An 18,182-nucleotide genomic window follows, 5' to 3' on the forward strand; every position below is an offset into this window, starting at 1 on the left:
TTCAGTATATATACTACTGAAAAAGAGAATAAGGCTCAATCCTGATGATATAGTTTTTATCACTATATTTTAAAATTGAAATCTTCCTTGTCTGGAAACAAATACCAACATCTTCAATAACTCTATAACTAACAACTTGACTTTTTTTAAAAAAATAAAAGATTCCTTTGTAGGTTGCTTTATGAGATTTTCATTTCCTGAGATAGCACTCCTTAATATTCCCTTCTTTCTTTTTTTGTTTTCTTTTTCCCTCTCTTCTACTTCATATATTCTCTGTCACCCCAATTCTCTCTTTTCCCTTCCCTTATCTCCCTTCTCTTTTCTTATATTTAGTGAGTCTTTAAAAATATACAGTTGTCAGTTCTGAATTCTAAATGTTCTATCAGTAGTGCAGTAGGTTTTCCCCATTTTCAACAGTTGCCTGGGGGAAATTTAAGTTGATCTGTGCTGGGTCTGCAGAATGTAGTCATGAGTTTCAGTGATGACCATGAGGAATTCTTCCCTCATATTCTTACTTTAACCTTACAGAGATCATGTGAAATTCTTACTGTCAGCAAGAGTGCTATGATTTTAAAACTCAATTTGCATATGCTTCCTCTTCCTGTATTCCTGGTACCCATCTTCTGAAAGGAGGCTTTAGCCATTTAAAGGCAGGAGTGTAGAGGAAGTAGGCAAAGTTCACTTATAATTATAGCTAATTATCAAACATGCATGGATTATGTCTTGAGGATTGAGTACAACAATTTTCTAATTCTAGGATGACTTTCCTTTGGCAGCTAGCATCTTTTTATTCTGGATGCCTCTCTCTCTCTATTTCCACTATCATTTCTACTCCCACTCCTTGCTAGTGTTTTGGGATGCAAGTTCATTTTAATATTGACCTTAAGCCAATCTAATTTAGAAGGTATAAATCCAGGAAGAAAATAAATCACATTAGGTATGCCACATGTTTACAGAAATTATTTGAGATTAGCCAAATTGTTTTAATTATTATTATTATAATACTTTAAGTTCTGGGATACATGTATAGAACATATAGGTTTGTTACACATGCCATGGTGGTTTGCTGCACCCATCAATCCGTCATCTACATTAGGTATTTCTCCTAATGTTATCCCTCCCCTAGCCCCCTACTCCCCGGCAGGTCTCATTGTGTGATGTTTCCCTTCCTGTGTCCATGTGTTCTCATTGTTCAACTCCCACTTATGAGTGAGAACATGCGGTGTTTGGTTTTCTGTCCCTGTGTTAGTTTGCTGAGAATGATGGTTTCTAGCTTCATCCATGTTCTTTCAAAGGACATGAACTCATCCTTTTTTTATGGCTGCATAGTATTCCATGGTGTGTATGTGCCACATTTTCTTTATGCAGTCTATCATTGATGGGCATTTGGGTTGGTTCCAAGTCTTTGCTATTGTGAATAGTGCTGCAACAAACATACGTGTACATGTGTCTTTATAGCAGAAGGATTTATATTCCTTTAGGTTTATACCCCGTAATGGGATTGCTGGGTGTGCATTAGCTCTTTAAATTATTTGAGATTAGTCAAATCTTTAAAAAAAATGTGTTTGCATTAGCTCTTCAATTACCTCCATTACTGTGACCAAATAATATTCACCGCAGAAATATGCAACTTTAGAGTTTTAGTGAATTCTTTAGGACCAGGACAATTTCTTCTCTTTTTTTATGTGCTTTGAAGTTTCGAGATCTGGATTGGTGTTTTGGAGTTTGGAGAACTGGGTTCTAATTTTAACTCTGCTACTAATTTGTAACTAATTACTTGAACAAAGTGTTTAAACTCTCTAGGTCTCACTTTCATTTCAGTTGTAACAACCTCTCTGGTTCAGTGATGCAAAAAATCTGATTTCAATTGGAGAGATTAGGTGTGATGAGAAGATGTCATTATTCTGTTTAATAATATGTATAACTTTTGTATGAATGGGTAGGGTGGCAAATTAATTGGTGTGGGCCAGAAAGTTTGAAAAAGCTTTGAAGTGTTAGTTAATAATAGTAAACTTCTGAGGCTTCTTTTTTTTTTTTTACATGAGTTGGTGGAACTTGTACCTATTTTTTCATATAACGCCTAATGGCAGCAGTATTTTTTTGTTGTTATTGTTAGATGATGCTTTATTTTGAAGTTCCATTCTTAAAAGTTGCTAATAGGCATAGTGTTGCATCAAGTTTGACTTTCATTTTATGAATTTGGACTATGGTTGTCTCCTTTTCTTAAAACAGTGATAGAAAATATAGAAACATCAATAATAACAAAGATGATCATGGAGAGAAGTTTGGAGAGTGAGATGGGAGAGAGAGAATATGAATATGAAAGGAATAAAAATGGACCTGCTCTGAAATATTTCAGACAAATATTTAAGTATTTGTCTGGCTTTCAAACACAATTTTATTTTATTGTTTCTTGGATTTTATGGGGTATAGAACATTGCCTGAGAGAATACAGCATAGAATGGGTAAATTTATGACACGCACATAATTCTTTTTGCCACGTGAGTGTGTTTGTTTGTTTTTTTTTTTTCGTTACAAAGAAACCTCACCACATGTTTTTAACATTTTTATTATTTAAAGTATTTGAATCATATTGTGGCATGTGTTTCTTAAATAAGACTCTAAGAGTGCTAAATAGGAGAAAAGGATAATGACATTAATATTAATTTTTTTCTGTTTAAAATGTATTCCACGTGTGATATTTGAAATACCAATTGCATAGCTGTAGAAGTTAATTTTTAGAATTACTTTGAAATGCATTGCCATCATTTTATCTGAATAACTCTGAATCTTAAGAATGCAGAAGGGTTAGAAAGAAAACTGCAGACCTGTGAATTAGTGATAATATAACTAAAAGTTACTATATGTTATAATTACCAGAGATTCTAATGAGCTAAAAAAGATTTGAGTTCCTGACAATGAAAACATTTGGAATAGGTTTTACAGATATCCTTATTTTTTGGGTGGACTTCCATGGGGTTTTCAGTGTTTCATAAGAGGTAATTCCCAGTTCAGTTCATATGCAGTCCAGGATGTTCTGAATAATGAAGAGGCACATAAGGTAATTCAGAGAAAGAAAGATTTGGCTTTATGACTTAAGTCATTATGATATAGCATAATATTTTGCGATAGTATCAGCATGGAAGCCATAGTAATTGTACTGAGTTAAAGATGGGTCAGTGATGCACAGCCTTGAGTATTTATTAGCTATACTAAGGGCTACACTTCTGTATTAATCAAGATAAGTTAGCTTCCTTCCTTCTTCCCTTCCCTTTCTCCTCCTTCCCTCCCTCCATCCTTCCCTTCCTTCCTTCCTTCCTCCCTCCCGCCCTCCCTCCCTCTTTTCATTTCAGCATGGTTATGACCTAATAATGTTCAGAACATATAATATGTATACACATATGTGTTTATTCAATGTATTTGTTGTTTACTTTTATTCTTAAGGATTAGAGTTAAGTAATCAACCAGAAAACCTACACACTTTTGCTCTAAAAAATTGACAATACCTGGGTATGATTGTATCTCTGGAACTTGCAGAAACCTATAAATTAAATTCTCAGGTGTGATATTGCATCACTTACTTGCAAGATTTACTGTTTCTAGAGCAGTAAGGGAAGGTGTTATAGATGATAAGAACTATCTTAATAGAGTAGAAGTCTAAGTTTATTTAGTAGTGAAAGAGTAACACCAAGAAGGAAGTTAGACCCAAGGAACAAAACAAAGTGTGAAAGGAAGAGTGAGGTAAAGGAAGGCACCTGAAACAATAGGACAGAAACTGAATAAGGACCCGTTTGCTTGAATTGACTGCTGCCACATCTCTGTTTTAGGCATGTGTCTAGAATTTACTGCTTTACATTTTGTAGAAATATAGAACTGCATATCATGAATTGTCCTTCGTGGTTGTCATTCTGCTGTGAAGGATGAAAATATATTAGGAACAAAAAGTTGAGATAGTTTTGCCATAACCACAGTTTTATGATGAAATTTTATTTATTTTTGTGCACTGTTGCTTATAGATGTATACATATTCATATGCTAACACACTATTAGGAATAACATTCTGTACAATGCCAATGTTTCTTCTCATGATTTTTTCTACCTAAATATATCTACATACCATGAAATTACCTTTGTGAAAAAAATGGTTATATCATATGTATGAGCATAGTTTGCATTAACTAGTGTGAACTTTTATGGCATGAGGACAAAACATGAAATGTCTTCAAAGTGATGGGCAGGGATTCATATAAATGAAATAATATTTTTATATCAGAACCTTAATTTTACTTTTTTTCTAAGGATCTTTCAGTTCCAGTCATTCCATACAGGTGCCCAGATGGTGATAACAAATTGACTAATCTCTACTGACTCTCTCCATCAACATCTCAAGGGTGGTTAATGATGATTTTATTCTCTTATTACTTTGCTTTTATTTAAATTCTTCCGCAGTTCCTCTCCTGTGAAAAATCAGTGTTCTAGCTTCTTGTGACCAGTGGTTAACTGTATACTTCTTTTGGAGTCAATTATTATAGCTGTCACTCAACTGGGCTTATCTGTGATGGTGTTTTGGAGAAGTGGCCTTTCCAACAAAGTCCCACCCTTTACTGTCAACTGAAGTCTTTGTTAGTGCTTTACTCTCCCTGGTGACTTCTAGCAACCTTGATTAGTTGGCTCCACAATTTTAAAGTCTGCCATCTGTCTCTACTTTTTCTTTCTTTTTGTCTTTTATTCCTATGCCATTAATTTATCATTATTCCTTTTCTACTAGAAAATATACATATGTCTATTGCATATTAAAAATAAGTATTTGGTGTACTTTAGTATCATACCTAGTTAGTGTGATGAGGAGGCAGAATTGAACAATTTACTTTTCTTAAGTCCTGTTTTATTTATTCTGGTCATCTTGAGTTACCTGGCTTTCACAATCTATACTTTTAGTAGATTTAACAATATATGTCATTAATCAATCAATAAACAAATCAATTATTTACTGAACTAATATGTTCAATACAATGCCAGATGCAAAAGAAGCATAAAATATGATTCTTGCTTTCAGTACATTCACAATGTAAACAAATTAAGGCAGTATAAAATGCTGAGTTTGGGAGGTTTTACCTGTCATTTAACAAATATTAGGTGCCTTTTATAATAATATTAGCTAACATATACTGAGTATTATCTATGACCCAGCCATTGTGCTGAAGTTCTTTAAATGTATTACAGGGTGAGCAACCCTAATCTGAAAATCCAAAATCTGAAACGCTTCGAAATCTAAAATGTTTTGAGTGCCAACATGATGCCAGAAGTAGAAAATTCTACACCTGATCTCACGTGACTCCATAAGAACAAAGGCACATAGTAATTTTGGTGTAGTAATACTATAGTATTAGAGTTTGAAATACAATTTTATACTTTAGAATAAAGGCAAGATAATATTTATACACATGCAACATGTATCACATAGTGTGTCTATGTACACATATTCATTATTCTTTGGTGCTTTGGAGTTTGGAATTTTATTCAACAAGTGTTTACTGAGCACTTAGTATGTGCTAGGCACCAGCTGGGGATTGGAGATACATCAATGATCAAAACAGAAATCTCTGCCCTCAAGGAGTTTACATTCTAGCAGAGGGAAACAACCAATTTATTAAAAAAAGAACAAGTAAATTATTATAAAGCAAGGTAGAAGATAAATGCTGTGGAGAAAATAAAACAAGAAAGGGGGATAGGAAGCACCCAGGGTGGAGGTATATGTGCAACTTTAAATAGGATAGTCAGGGAGGGTATCATTGAGAATAAAATTTTTGCCCAAAAACTTGAGGTAACAGAGAAAGGGAACCATGCAGATATCTGGGGGAAGAGCATTCCAGGCCAAGGGAGGGGCCAGTGCAGACTCTGAGGTAGAAGTGTGCTTGGTATGTTCAAGGTATGGGGAGGGATGAGATCAGAGTGGCTGGAGACAAGTGAGTGAAGGGGGAAATAATAGGAAATGAAGTCAGAAAAATGACTTCAAAAAAGGGGCCAGGTTAGATAGGAATGTGTAGGTGGTTGTGAGGATTTGACTTTTACTCTGTGGGAGATGGGGAGCCATTAGAACATTTTGAGCAAACAAGTGGTATGATCTGACTCATGTTTATTTTAAAAGGATCGTTTTGGTTGTTGTTGGGAATAAATTATAGGGATGCAAAAGAGTAGAAACAGGGTGACCACTTAAGAGGCTATTACAGTAACCTAAGTGAGAGTTCTTGGTGGCTTTGAGTAGTAGTGGAGGTAGTGAGAAGCAGATATATTTTGAATATATGTTGAATGAAGAACTCACAGGACTTTCTGACAGACTGGATTTGTTGGATGATAGAAAGAAAGGAATCAAGAATGACTCTAGGATTCTGGCCTGAGAAGCTAAGGATGGAGTTACAAGCAAGACAGGAAAGGCTTTGGAAGGTACAGGGTTTAGAGGGAATATCAAAAGCTTAGTTCTGGACATGTTAAGTTTGAGATGCATGTTAGACATCCAAATGGAGATATGGAGTAGGCAGGAGAGAGGAGTGGGTTGGAGATAAATTCTATGAGAGTATACAGATATGAACATAGCACTTCTGGATCTCAATCCATTTTTTGGTTCTATTTTAAAGATCTATTTTATAACTCTTTGGTTGAGATAATATAACAAATCTGAATTATATAAATTCTAAGGGACAAAGTTACAAATTTATTGTGCTGTCAATCTTTTGGTCTGCCTGAAGTGTTATACTCTACCAGATACAGCCGTGTCTAGTCAGGACAAAAAACATGATAAGTAGTTCAAATACATGGGATTTCATTGAAGGAATTTGTTACATAGGCTTTGGAAAACCAAAAAAGCAAAAAAGGAGGCTGAGGTAACCCAGATATTAACAACTGTAGAGAGCAGCTACCAGCGATGGGACTGATGGAACAAAATGGAAAAATTTGTGTTACTTAAACCCACAAGCTTGGAAAAGCTTGTGATTGGGGCGTGGACTTTTGATGGGGAGGATGTGCTGCATGACTTCTGTTCAGACCACTGAGGAGAACATGGCATGACTTATGCTGTAATCACTAAGAGGATGGTGGCCAGCTTGTGCTGGTACTTCTGAGGAGCTTAGGCAGCTGGTATTGGGAGGACTGAAAGAAGCCATTGCTGGTGGAAATATAAATGGTGCAGCCATAAGTGTCTTTTGCTGCTGAAGGGATGATGGACAGTAGTTAAGGAAGGAAAGAAGTCCCTTGTCTCTCCCCACGTTCTAATTTCTTACTAGTCTCTCTCATTGGCAGAACCTAACCAGAAAGCAGCTGGCAATGAAGTCTGGAAAATATAGTGCCCCAGCATCACAAGGCAGAAAATTGAAGAGTGATATGGGAATCAAGAGACAATAAGTGAATAAGTGGCATATACACTGTGAATGTTAGGGCATGAATAAAATTTTGAGACCTCATTCTACTGAAATAATTAGTAACATGGAGCACTACATTTTAAGCCACTGTATTTTGGTTATTTGTTCATGATAAATGGGAGATAATAATTGGTGTTGAAGAGGATAAGAACTGATTAAAGAATGATTTGGTTTACAAAACTTTTAAACTCTTTTCTATCTCCAGGTGAGAAACTAGTTAATTGATTCTTGTACTTAAAATATATTAGTGAATAAAACAAATACTTTTCAGTTCTCATGGAACAGACAACAATAACAAGTAAGTATATTATATAGTATGTTAGGAGTTTATGAATGCTATAGAAAAAGCAAAAAATAGAGATTAGGATAAGGAAGACTGGTGAAAAGAAACAATATTAAATAGGATGATCAGAGAAGAACGCATTGAGAATATGACATTTGAGCAATGACTTGAATAGGGAGTTAGCTGTAGGTGGGTTAAATGTTATTTTTCATTTTTTTAAGTAATAGTCATTCTAATGGACATGAGGTGGTATCTCACTGTTTTGATTTGCTTTGCCTAATGACTGATGATCTTGAACATCTTTTCATATGTTTATTGTCATTTGTATACATTCTTTTTTGTTTGGTTGGTTTCCTTTTTGTGGAGAACAGAGTCTCGCTATGTTGCCCAGGCTAGTCTTGAATTCCTCAAGCTATTCTCCCACCTCTGCCTCAATGATGGAATTACAGGCATAAGCCATAGCGCATGGCCTATATACATTCTTTGGAGAAAAATCTATTCAAATTTTTTGCTCGTTGTTGAATCAGGTTGTTGTTTTTGTTGTTTTTGAGTTGTGGCAGTTTTTAAATATATGCTATATACTCACCCATTATTAGATATATGATGTGCAAAAGTTTCTCCCATTCTCTAGGTTGCCTTTTCATTTTCTTGATAGTTTACTTTGATGCATAAAAGTTTTTAATTTGATGAAATTCAATTATCTGATTTTCTTTTGTTGCTTGTGTCATATTTAAGAAATCTTCAATGTCACGACGGTTTCCTCTAAGGTTTCTTCTCAGAGTTTTATATATTTAGCTTTTGTTTTTGATTCATTTTCAATTAATTTGAAAAATATAATTAAACATAAGGGTTAAACTTCAGTTTTTAAATATGTAGATATACAGTTTTCCAAGCACCATTTGTTGAAAAGACACTTTTTAATTCTTTTATTATTATTATTATTACTATTTTGAGACAGGGTCTCACCCTTTCACTTAGGCTGGAGTGCAGTGGTGAGATTGCGGCTCACTGCAGCCTCAACCTCCTGGGCTCAAATGATTCACCTGCCTCAGCCTTCTGAGTAGCTGGGACTACAGGTGTGTGCCACCGTGCCCGGCCAACATTTGTATTTTTTGTAGAGATGGGGTTTTGCTATGTTGGCTAGGCTGATCTTTTCCCTCTTTAATCTGAACTTTAAATAAATCTAGATATTGGAGAGAAACAGACTAGAGACCTATAGTTTATTGCAATTTTATTATGTTCAGTGCTCTTTTTGCTATGTCTCTGTTGTCTGCTATAATTTGCAAAATGTAATGGGAGTGCTAGTCAACTGAAGAATTATTTTGTGGCCAATAGACAAGTAAGAGACTACAGTAAGTCCTCACTTAACATCATCAATAAGTTCATGGAAGCCGAGACTTTTAAGTAAAAAGACATACAGGAAGTCCCTGAATAATGAGATTAATAATGATTTGTTATAACTATGATTAAAAAATTGGGTTTGTTCCAAACACTGCATGTTCTCACTCATAGGTGGGAACTGAGCAATGAGATCACTTGGACTCGGGAAGGGTAACATCACACACTGGGGCCTATCATGGGGAGGGGGGAGGGGGGAGGGATTGCATTGGGAGTTATACCTGATGTAAATGACGAGTTGATGGGTGCTGACGAGTTGATGGGTGCAGCACACCAACATGGCACAAGTATACATATGTAACAAACCTGCACATTATGCACACGTACCCTAGAACTTAAAGTATAATAATAAATAAATAAATAAATAAATAAATAAAGTAAAAAAAAATTGGGTTTGTTATAGGTTGTTTTATATGAAGTTTCAGTTTCCAAGAACCCATTAATGATAAGTGAAGACTTTCCCTACTGTATTAGATGTAATACTTTTTAGAAAATTTACTTTTATAATGTACGTGCATTATTTGTATATATACAAACTTCAAGGTGCTAGATAACAGTTTCTCTTTATTCTATTATTGGTGTTTAGTCCTTTGGAAATTTTAGCCATTGCACCATTTTGATTCACGCTGTTGTGGTGATAAGCTCCTAGAATTTGTAAATCATGCATTTATTTTGTGATGTATCTAAGCTGAGGGTGAGATTGAGAGCAGTCTTCCAAGGTGATTTATAATTCCGGGGAAAGTTATCTGAGATAAATATTGCACTTCACTGGGGTATTCTCTTTCTTCCTTTTGCTTTATACTGTGGATACACGGTACTGTCTGTACTTTGGGAGCAGAGTCTTTCCTTTAAGCCTCAAGGGAGAAAATGTGGTTACGCTTTGTGTCATAAGTTTGTGAATGACTTAGGCCACCAGTGGCATCATACCTGATGTAAATGACGAGTTGATGGGTGCAGCACAGCAACATGGCACAAGTATACATATGTAACAAACCTGCACGTTATGCACATGTACCCTAGAACTTAAAGTATAATAATAAAAAATAATTAAAAAAAAAAAGATCTCAGTATATATACTGTCTCTTCTAGCCTAGCATGGTGTGAGGGAGGGTGCATTTGGAACCTTGTTCTTTCCTCCGCTCTTGTTTTTCTGAATACAGTCTTCATTTGGACCCAATTGAAAACTGAAGATATATTTAGCCTGAAAGTGATAATTCTAATAAAAAGACTGTGTAGTTCAAAACACGCAACTTTACTTCTGTTTCAGAAACAGAACAAAACCAAAATTAGAACACACATAAAAGCAAAATGTGCTTTCTCAAAATCTAAACTATATTTAGACCTAGTCTGAGGAGCTAACCTGTAGATTTAGATTTTCCTTCTCTACCCATTACACTTGAATAAACTTCGCTTTGGATGAACTAGTTATTCTAGCAAATATCAGATATCTGTACCATCTATATGAGCAGTCATATTAAATTTTTTAAATTTTTATAGATTTAGGGGGTGTAGTTATCTTTATAAGAGTTATTGATTACTTAATTTCTGCTGACCTAATAGAGTTTTTTCACTTTGATGAAGGCTTATACATGTTTTGATGGTTTTATGCTCTTACACTTGTGTTACGATGTTCATATTTGGGTCACAAATTTATCACCTGACAGTATCTGTTAGATATGGAAAGGAAGTGAAGGGACCAGATAGAAAATTAGTAAATTGTGGTACTTATGTATGTAAGAAATGCTTCAGTGTTAAACAGTGGTTCACTTTGGGTAGTAAGTTTTCCTAGTAAATTTGTATATATCTCAGTGCAGAAAGAAAGTAATTGTGATGATAGACTGTGGATTATCAAGTAATTAGTTCTCTGTGGTAGTTATTGAATGGTGAAAACATGGAATTTGACCTGGGTTTAAATCTTTGTTCTACAATTTGCTTTCAGTGTCCTTAAGCCTTTCTCAATATCGGTTATCATTATAGATTGTAGATAATATTACTCATACCTGTCATAGACTGGGAAGGATTAAGTGAGAGGTTATTTGCATATTTTTCTCTACTTGAAATAGTTCTTTATGGTACAAAAACATATCTATATGTGCAATTTGTTTCAGTTACATGTAGATAATTTTATAACTTGCTCCCTTTTCAGGATGTCAGGATGCAAGAAGAATAGGGAGCCCTTTCCAACCAGCAGCTGATTAAACACTGTATGGGAGAACTGGGAAATATGAAAGATGGCAAATGAAATCCTGGTAGAGAGAATAGTCTAATCCCAAAGGACATTCTCAACAATAGCCTGGGCCCTATGCCTAGTACTTCGAGGGGCCTGGGGTGAGAGACTCCTGCCCCTCACTGTACCATTCCCAGAATCTTATTTGTTAATTCTTGGCTTTATTAATAAAGTCATGACCACTTGTTCGGTACTGCATATGGCTGGTTGTGATTTCCAGCTGCCCTTTGGGCTAAAGTGTAAACAGTGAATAGATTGTTATGTTCTTCTATTAAGCTTAAAGCTGTGATCTCATGTCTGTGCCACATATGTCTGCAACCAGAAATACATCCTTTTCTCATGGAAGGGAAGCAGCACTATGTCTGAAGAGTTTGAATTCATTAGTCTAAGAGCTTTTTACTTTTTAGTGAAACCAAAGAACAAAATGAAGGCATAAAAAGTCATGAACATCATCAACAGGATGTCAACATGACACCAAACAGCATAATATATTGTTAAGACGAGCATCTAATCTGGTGACTGAAATTTCTATACATTTGGCATTTTCACAGAAGACAGAAATGCAGGCAGCAGTCCAACAATCCAGTCACAAAGAAAGCTTCAGTACACTGGAATTGAAATAAGCACAACAGTTTGTCTGAGTGACTGAGAAAATATCCATTGATAGAACTGGCTCCTAAACTCTGGCCTGATTTGTAATATGCTGGTTAATTAACATCTGATTTTTTTTTTTTACTATGTTGGTCAAGAATGTTGTTTTTGTGGTTGGTGGGGTTTACATCATAGATATTAAAACTGTTTACATGGTGGAATGCCTGATAAAACCCTGAAGTTCTAAGCCCTCTAGAAGAGGAAATTTATTTATGATAATAATAATTACTATTTTATACCATACAAGATACATACACACACACACACACACACACACACACACACACAAATGCGCACACACACACACACAATACTTCCCTGTTTATCTGATGGGGAATGTGTTTCAAGACCTTCAGTGGATGACTGAAACCACAGATAGTACTGAACCGTATCCATACTCTGTTTTTCTCGTATACATACAAACGTATGGTAAAGTTTAATTTATAAATTAGGTATAGCGAGAGATGAATAACAACAAAAATAAAATAGAACAATTAATACACTGTAATAAAAATTATGGGAATGTGTCTCTTAAAATATATTATTGTGCTATAGTCACCTATGTTTGGACTTTGGTTGACTGTGTGTAACAGAAACTGCAGAAAGCAAAACTGTGGATAATGGCTAGAAAAAAGTATGTGTTACTTGTTCTTTATAGTAGTTCCACAGTAGTACTATCCCAATTTTACAGGTGGGAAAATTGAGGCTTAAATAATTTGAACAGCTTGTCAAAGTCACAGAATCTGAATTCATATCTATAGTTATCTGACTCCAAAGTTTTGATATTCCTGCTATGTCACATGGCCTCTGCCCTTTTCTTACTGGATTTACAAGATAGCTTCCTGGCCTCTGAAATACATAGTCATTCTGAGTGATAATACTAATGATTAATTGCTCTACCTTACATTTGTATGGTGTTTTATACTTTTCAAATTGATGTTATGACCATTTGCTCATGTGTTCTACCTCATTACCTTGTGAGGTAATCAGGGTAAATATTATTATCCCTATTTTACAGATGGGTAAAATAAACAAAAGGAGGATAAGTGATTTTGCCCAATGTCAAAACTTATAAGTGACAGAACCAGAACAGTCTGGTTGCTCTCAATTTAGTGCTCCTGTGCAATCTCTGACACCTCTTTGAGGGAGGCCTGGCTGGAGAGTAGATCAAGTTTGTAAGTGCAGCTCAGGAAGATTTCCTTTCAGCTAGGCTAGTAGATAGGCTCTTTTCCTGAAGATGCAAGTCTTTGAGCTACTAAGTTATTTTTTGGAAAAACCTAATTGGAAGGGGCTTATCCTGTAAGCCCTGACATTTTTTTTTCTTTTTTCTGGTAAAAGAATGTTGGGATAGTTATTCTTGTTCTGCATTAAGCTTAGCAAATTCCTTCTAGAATCTTTTAGGCCAGGATCTTGGTTCAAAAGCTGTTACAAATTTTCTAGCCCAACTGAAATAGAGAAGTTTCAGGGAGCAGGAAAGGTCAGGTTTGAAAAATAAAATTCTTTATAGTTAATTTGTTGGGTAATATAATATGCCAGTAGCATTATATACTTTCTGCATGCTCGTGGAAATACCCAAAACATTGAACAAATAGTTCCTACCATCAAGGAAGTTAGAAGAGACGGTGTGGTGATGGAAAAGAACATCTGGCTAAGTGTCAGAAGACTTGGGTTTTTGTGCTACGTCTGCCATGGGTTAGTTGTGGGACTTCAGGCAAATTTCCATGCTCATCTGGTTAGTTCCCTATCTGAAAAGTGAGAGGCTGGAGCCAGATAACGTCTGAGGTACTTTTTTTTTTTTTTTTTTTAATCTTTAAGCTCATTCAAATCTTATTTTTGATGCCAATTAGAGAAAAACTAAGTGTTAAATTGTATGGTGCTAATAAGTACACAGATAAGCAAAGATGCAGAGACTAACTGTTGGGGAACTGACTTTCAGTAACCAAGTAGTCCTTAAAAATAAAGTTGTAACCTATTTTTATCAAAATTATAAGGTGTTCCTAGAATAGCACTCTGACAGGACGTAGTTCTTAGCCCTACCACCTACCATCGTGATTTATTTAACCGACTAAATCTGTTTCTACATCTTTAATACAGGTTGAGTATCTCATATCCAAAATGCTTGGGATCAGAAGTGCTTCAAATTTCAGACTTTTTTGGGAGGATTTTGGAATATTTGCAGATACTGGATTGAACATCCCTCTTCTGAAAATCTAAAAATCTAAAATGCTTCCATGAGCATGTCTTTTGGCCATTGTGTCGGAGCTCAAAAATTTTCAGATTTTGGAGCATTTTCAGATTAAGGAAAGCTCAATCTATAAAGTGGTTTTCTCCATTTACTCAAAAGCCTTTACTGAGTGCTAAGCATTATGCTAGATGCTGAAGCTAGAAGGTGGTCCCTTTCCTTTAAATGCTCAAATTGTCTTTCTACCAGGGACATTTGCACTTTAAGAATCTTAGAGTTGGAAGAAATCTTGTAGATGGTTTAATTTGACTTAGAATGCAAGTATATAAGGGCAGGTGTTTTATCTTGTTCACTGCTTTATCCTCAGCAGCTAGAACAGTGTCAGGCATATACATATGTGTATTTACCAAATGAATTAATGAAAGAAGAACAGTGAAACCATCTCTGGAACCATATGTTTGTATGTTACCGGCATAGTACCAGACTTAGAAAGATCTCTATGACCAGAGGTATCACAGGTGTATCCTGTGTGGCCATTTTCACAATGGCTGCCTCTGCAATGAAGTGTCTGACTTGTCATTCCTTGCATATGGATGATGAAAAATTCTATGTGCTGGTTCTGAGAAAGGGTAGACATGCTTATTGATCTCGATTCCCCAGAAAATTATAGAATTCTGAAGCAGGCATTTTTCTTTACTCTGAGGCATGGAATTCTGCAGGCATAACAGATTCTAGATAGGCTTGTCTGCTTTTTCATTTTTCTTCCATTTTCCAGACTCTAGTTCCCCCACTTTTTTTTTTTCATCACATACAGCATACCACGCAATACTTCTGTATAGTCATGCTATATTATATTTTCCTTTGGAGAATTATCATGCTGTTCTATAGGGAAAATTGCTTTATTTTCCATGTTCTAGGTTTTCTCAGGCTTTCCTTTGGCATTTTCTCTGAACTGAGTCATGGGGCTTTTTTGAGTGTCTATCACATAACTATGATGGTACCATGTTACTGTGATTGTTCCACAAGGTTCAGAGAGTGGAGGAGTGAAGTTAGGGAACATGGGGATGGAAAGCAACTGGGAGGGTCTTTATTTTTTTATTACTTGTACCCCTTAGTTTATTTATTTTACTTTCAAAGGGGAAATGTGGAGATTCCTTAAAAGAGTAGAGAAAGAGAGATGAAACCTGTCATTCCAATGTTTTAGTCGTTGTCCATTTTGCAATCACTGTTACTTTTCCCCCCTCTGTAACACAAGATACTGTTATTTCCCTTTTCTTCTATGAGAGGAACCACATGATGCAAGGGAAAGGGCTTTGTTTTAGAGGACTGGGATTTTAGCCACTTCCTACCTAAACAACTGTGGGAAATTATCTTCTCTAAGCTTCATTTGTAGAGGCTGATTCTGTAGAGATGATAATACTACTGATCTCACCAAATTATTATGTGAATTGAAAGAAATAATGTACAGGATAAGGCCTTGCAAATTATAAATTATGAATTACATACAAGCATACATCACTTACCTCTATTTTTCATGATTTTGAAGTTATCAAAAATTTCTTGTTGCCATTTAAAAGTAGAGATATATCTTACATTTCTTTTCCATGAATTTCGCAACAGCTTAATAAAGTTTAAAAGATTTGGAAATTGGTATTCAGTTTTCCAATTTTTCCTATCTTCAGGCCATTCCTTGGACACCCTAAACAGCTGTTGTGTGTCAGTGCAGAGGTGGTTGTATTTCATTGGTTCAGGATTACATGTTTCTGGGGTAGGGTTTCAGGGTGTTTGCTTAACAATGGTTGCTCACTCGGAGGTATGCTATCTAATTTGGTGTATTGAGAGGAAGTTGGCATGGATGCTTCATAAATCACAGAAAATTATGCAAAAATGGCACACACTAATTTTTTGTAAGAGAAATACTTCTCAATTTTCTTTTCTTATTATTTTCCCTAGCACTTTTGTGCCTGCTACTCTGGTTTTCTACTCTATGCAGACAGACTCTTCTTTCTATCTTTTCCAGTGTTTATAGCAGAAGTAATGTGTGAATTTACAATTTTTTTCGAAGACGTGAGAGTTGTTTAATCTTGGAACAACATCTGTTGAGTGAAGGTTTTATTACAATATCTGTTGAGTGAAGGTTTTATTATGAAGTAGTCAAAAGAATGCTGACTCTGAAGTGAGACTGCATGGGCTTGAATCTTGACTCTGCCATCCTTATTGGCTGCATGACCTTGAACAAGTCACTTAACTTTTTTAATTTTACAGAGTTTCTTCTGTAAAAAGAAGATAACAATAGTAACTAAGTTACTGGCTTTTATAAGGATTGAATATATATAAAGTCTCCATACATACAGGGAGAGTTAGCTGTTGCTAATATTATTTTTGAAAACTTCTTCTTTTTTTTTTTTTCTTTTTGAGATGGAGTCTTGCTCTGTTGACCAGGCTGGAGTGCAGTGGCATGATTTTGGCTCACTTCAAGCTCTGCCTCCCGGGTTCACACCATTCTCCTGCCTCAGCCTCCCGAGTAGCTGGGACTACAGGCACCCGCCACCATGCCCAGCCAAGTTTTTGTATTTTTAGTAGAGACGGGGTTTCACCATGTTAGCCAGAATGGTCTCGATCTCCTGACCTTGTGATCTGCCTGCCTTGGCCTCCCAAAGTCCTGGGATTACAGGCATGAGCCACCGTACCTGGCCAAAAACTTCTTACTTTTAGAGTATATTGGAGTCATTCAACACATTATTTATTAAGCCCTACTATACTTAGGTTTCTGCCAGTTATCTTGGGGGATACAAAGTATTATGACACAATTCTTGTCCCCTTCTAGAGGCTGAGTAGTGTAAGCTGTGTTTGGACAGTACTTCTTGTCTGAGGAGCCTGCTACAGGCACTGTGGAGTTGACTGGGGATATAGAACATAAACATATAGGAGGAAATAAATACATATCTATTTTGATCAAATTAAATGAATGTTACACAAATAATTGTGATAGGAATGCAATGGTGAACTAATATTTTGCAGACAGGCTTCTGGAAGAAGTAAGATATTAGCTGAGCCTTGAAGGTAATATCTGGAAATGTAGAGATGGGGAAGAGTTTTGCAGGGAAGGAAGGAAAGAATCAGAATATATACACATCATAATGCAGTGGAAAGGGTGCATCCAAACAGACTAGGCATCACCACGCAAACTCTGGTGATGCCTCTTACTAGTTGTACAACTTTAGATCAGCTACTCAGTCTCCTTTCTCTTCTGTGAAATGGGGACAATGATATTTACTTTTTTAGGTTGTTGTAGGTCTTAGAGGTAGCCTGTGCAAAGCAGCTAGGATAGTTTTTGACACATGGCTAACATTCAGTAACTGATATCATTAGAAGTATAGTATAAAAGTTAAAAGCATGGGATTTGGAATCAGACAGGACTCACTTGAATCTCTTCTCTCTCATTTGCTTTATAACCACAGTCAAATTACTTAACCACTTCTAAGCCTCACTTAGCTTATCCGCAAATGGGGATACATTGGTAGCTTTGTTGTGGGGTTGTTTTGAGATTTAATGAGGTACTGTGAAGCATAAAGTAATGAGCTTGTCACATAGTATGCACTCAATACCATTAGCCATTGCATTGCTATTTTTATTAGTAAAACTTCTCTCTTCTTTGATATTTCCTTTGTGATTATTCATATTATTTCCTCCTCTTCCTTCCCTACTCGCTTCATCTACCTTCTTTCAACAACATTTATCAGTGGCAGTTGTAGGGACTTAAAACAGAGACTTGAAAGAATGTAGAGGTAGAGAGGAACTGGTCAGTATCACATGTCAAGCAGAACACCAAGGACAAGATAAGGAAAGGACAGGTGAGCGCACATAAATACAAATGACAGGAGCATAAACATATATACAACCTTTTGAATGAGTCATCCTTCCTAAGGCCACTAGAGATTTTTTTTTTTTCATAAGGGAAATTCAGACCTACTGCTCCATAGGTTAATCCAATGATTTCCTATTTCCCAGAGGATAAAACCCAAA

General features: G+C 35.8%; 1 protein-coding gene across 33 annotated transcripts in view; it reads left to right on the plus strand.

Annotated features, from left to right (window-relative positions):
- The window catches only part of SOX6 (SRY-box transcription factor 6), a 784,476-nt gene that overhangs the window by 370,619 nt on the left and 395,675 nt on the right, over positions 1 to 18,182 (plus strand). For 8 of the 33 annotated variants that reach the window (XM_050759321.1, XM_050759326.1, XM_050759323.1 and 5 more), the window contains exon 1: positions 10,048 to 18,182. This exon is cut by the window's right edge and continues 3,327 nt beyond it. The exons of 18 other annotated variants lie outside the window; for them this stretch is intronic. The gene's annotated coding sequence lies outside the window, so the exon portion shown is untranslated. Of the gene's footprint in view, positions 1 to 10,046 lie in introns of those variants that run through there. 7 more of the 33 variants (XM_050759347.1, XM_050759350.1, XM_050759348.1 and 4 more) reach the window with 2 other exon arrangements.

The sequence above is a fragment of the Macaca thibetana genome, chromosome 14 (genome assembly GCF_024542745.1).
Source record: "Macaca thibetana thibetana isolate TM-01 chromosome 14, ASM2454274v1, whole genome shotgun sequence".
NCBI lineage: Eukaryota > Metazoa > Chordata > Mammalia > Primates > Cercopithecidae > Macaca > Macaca thibetana.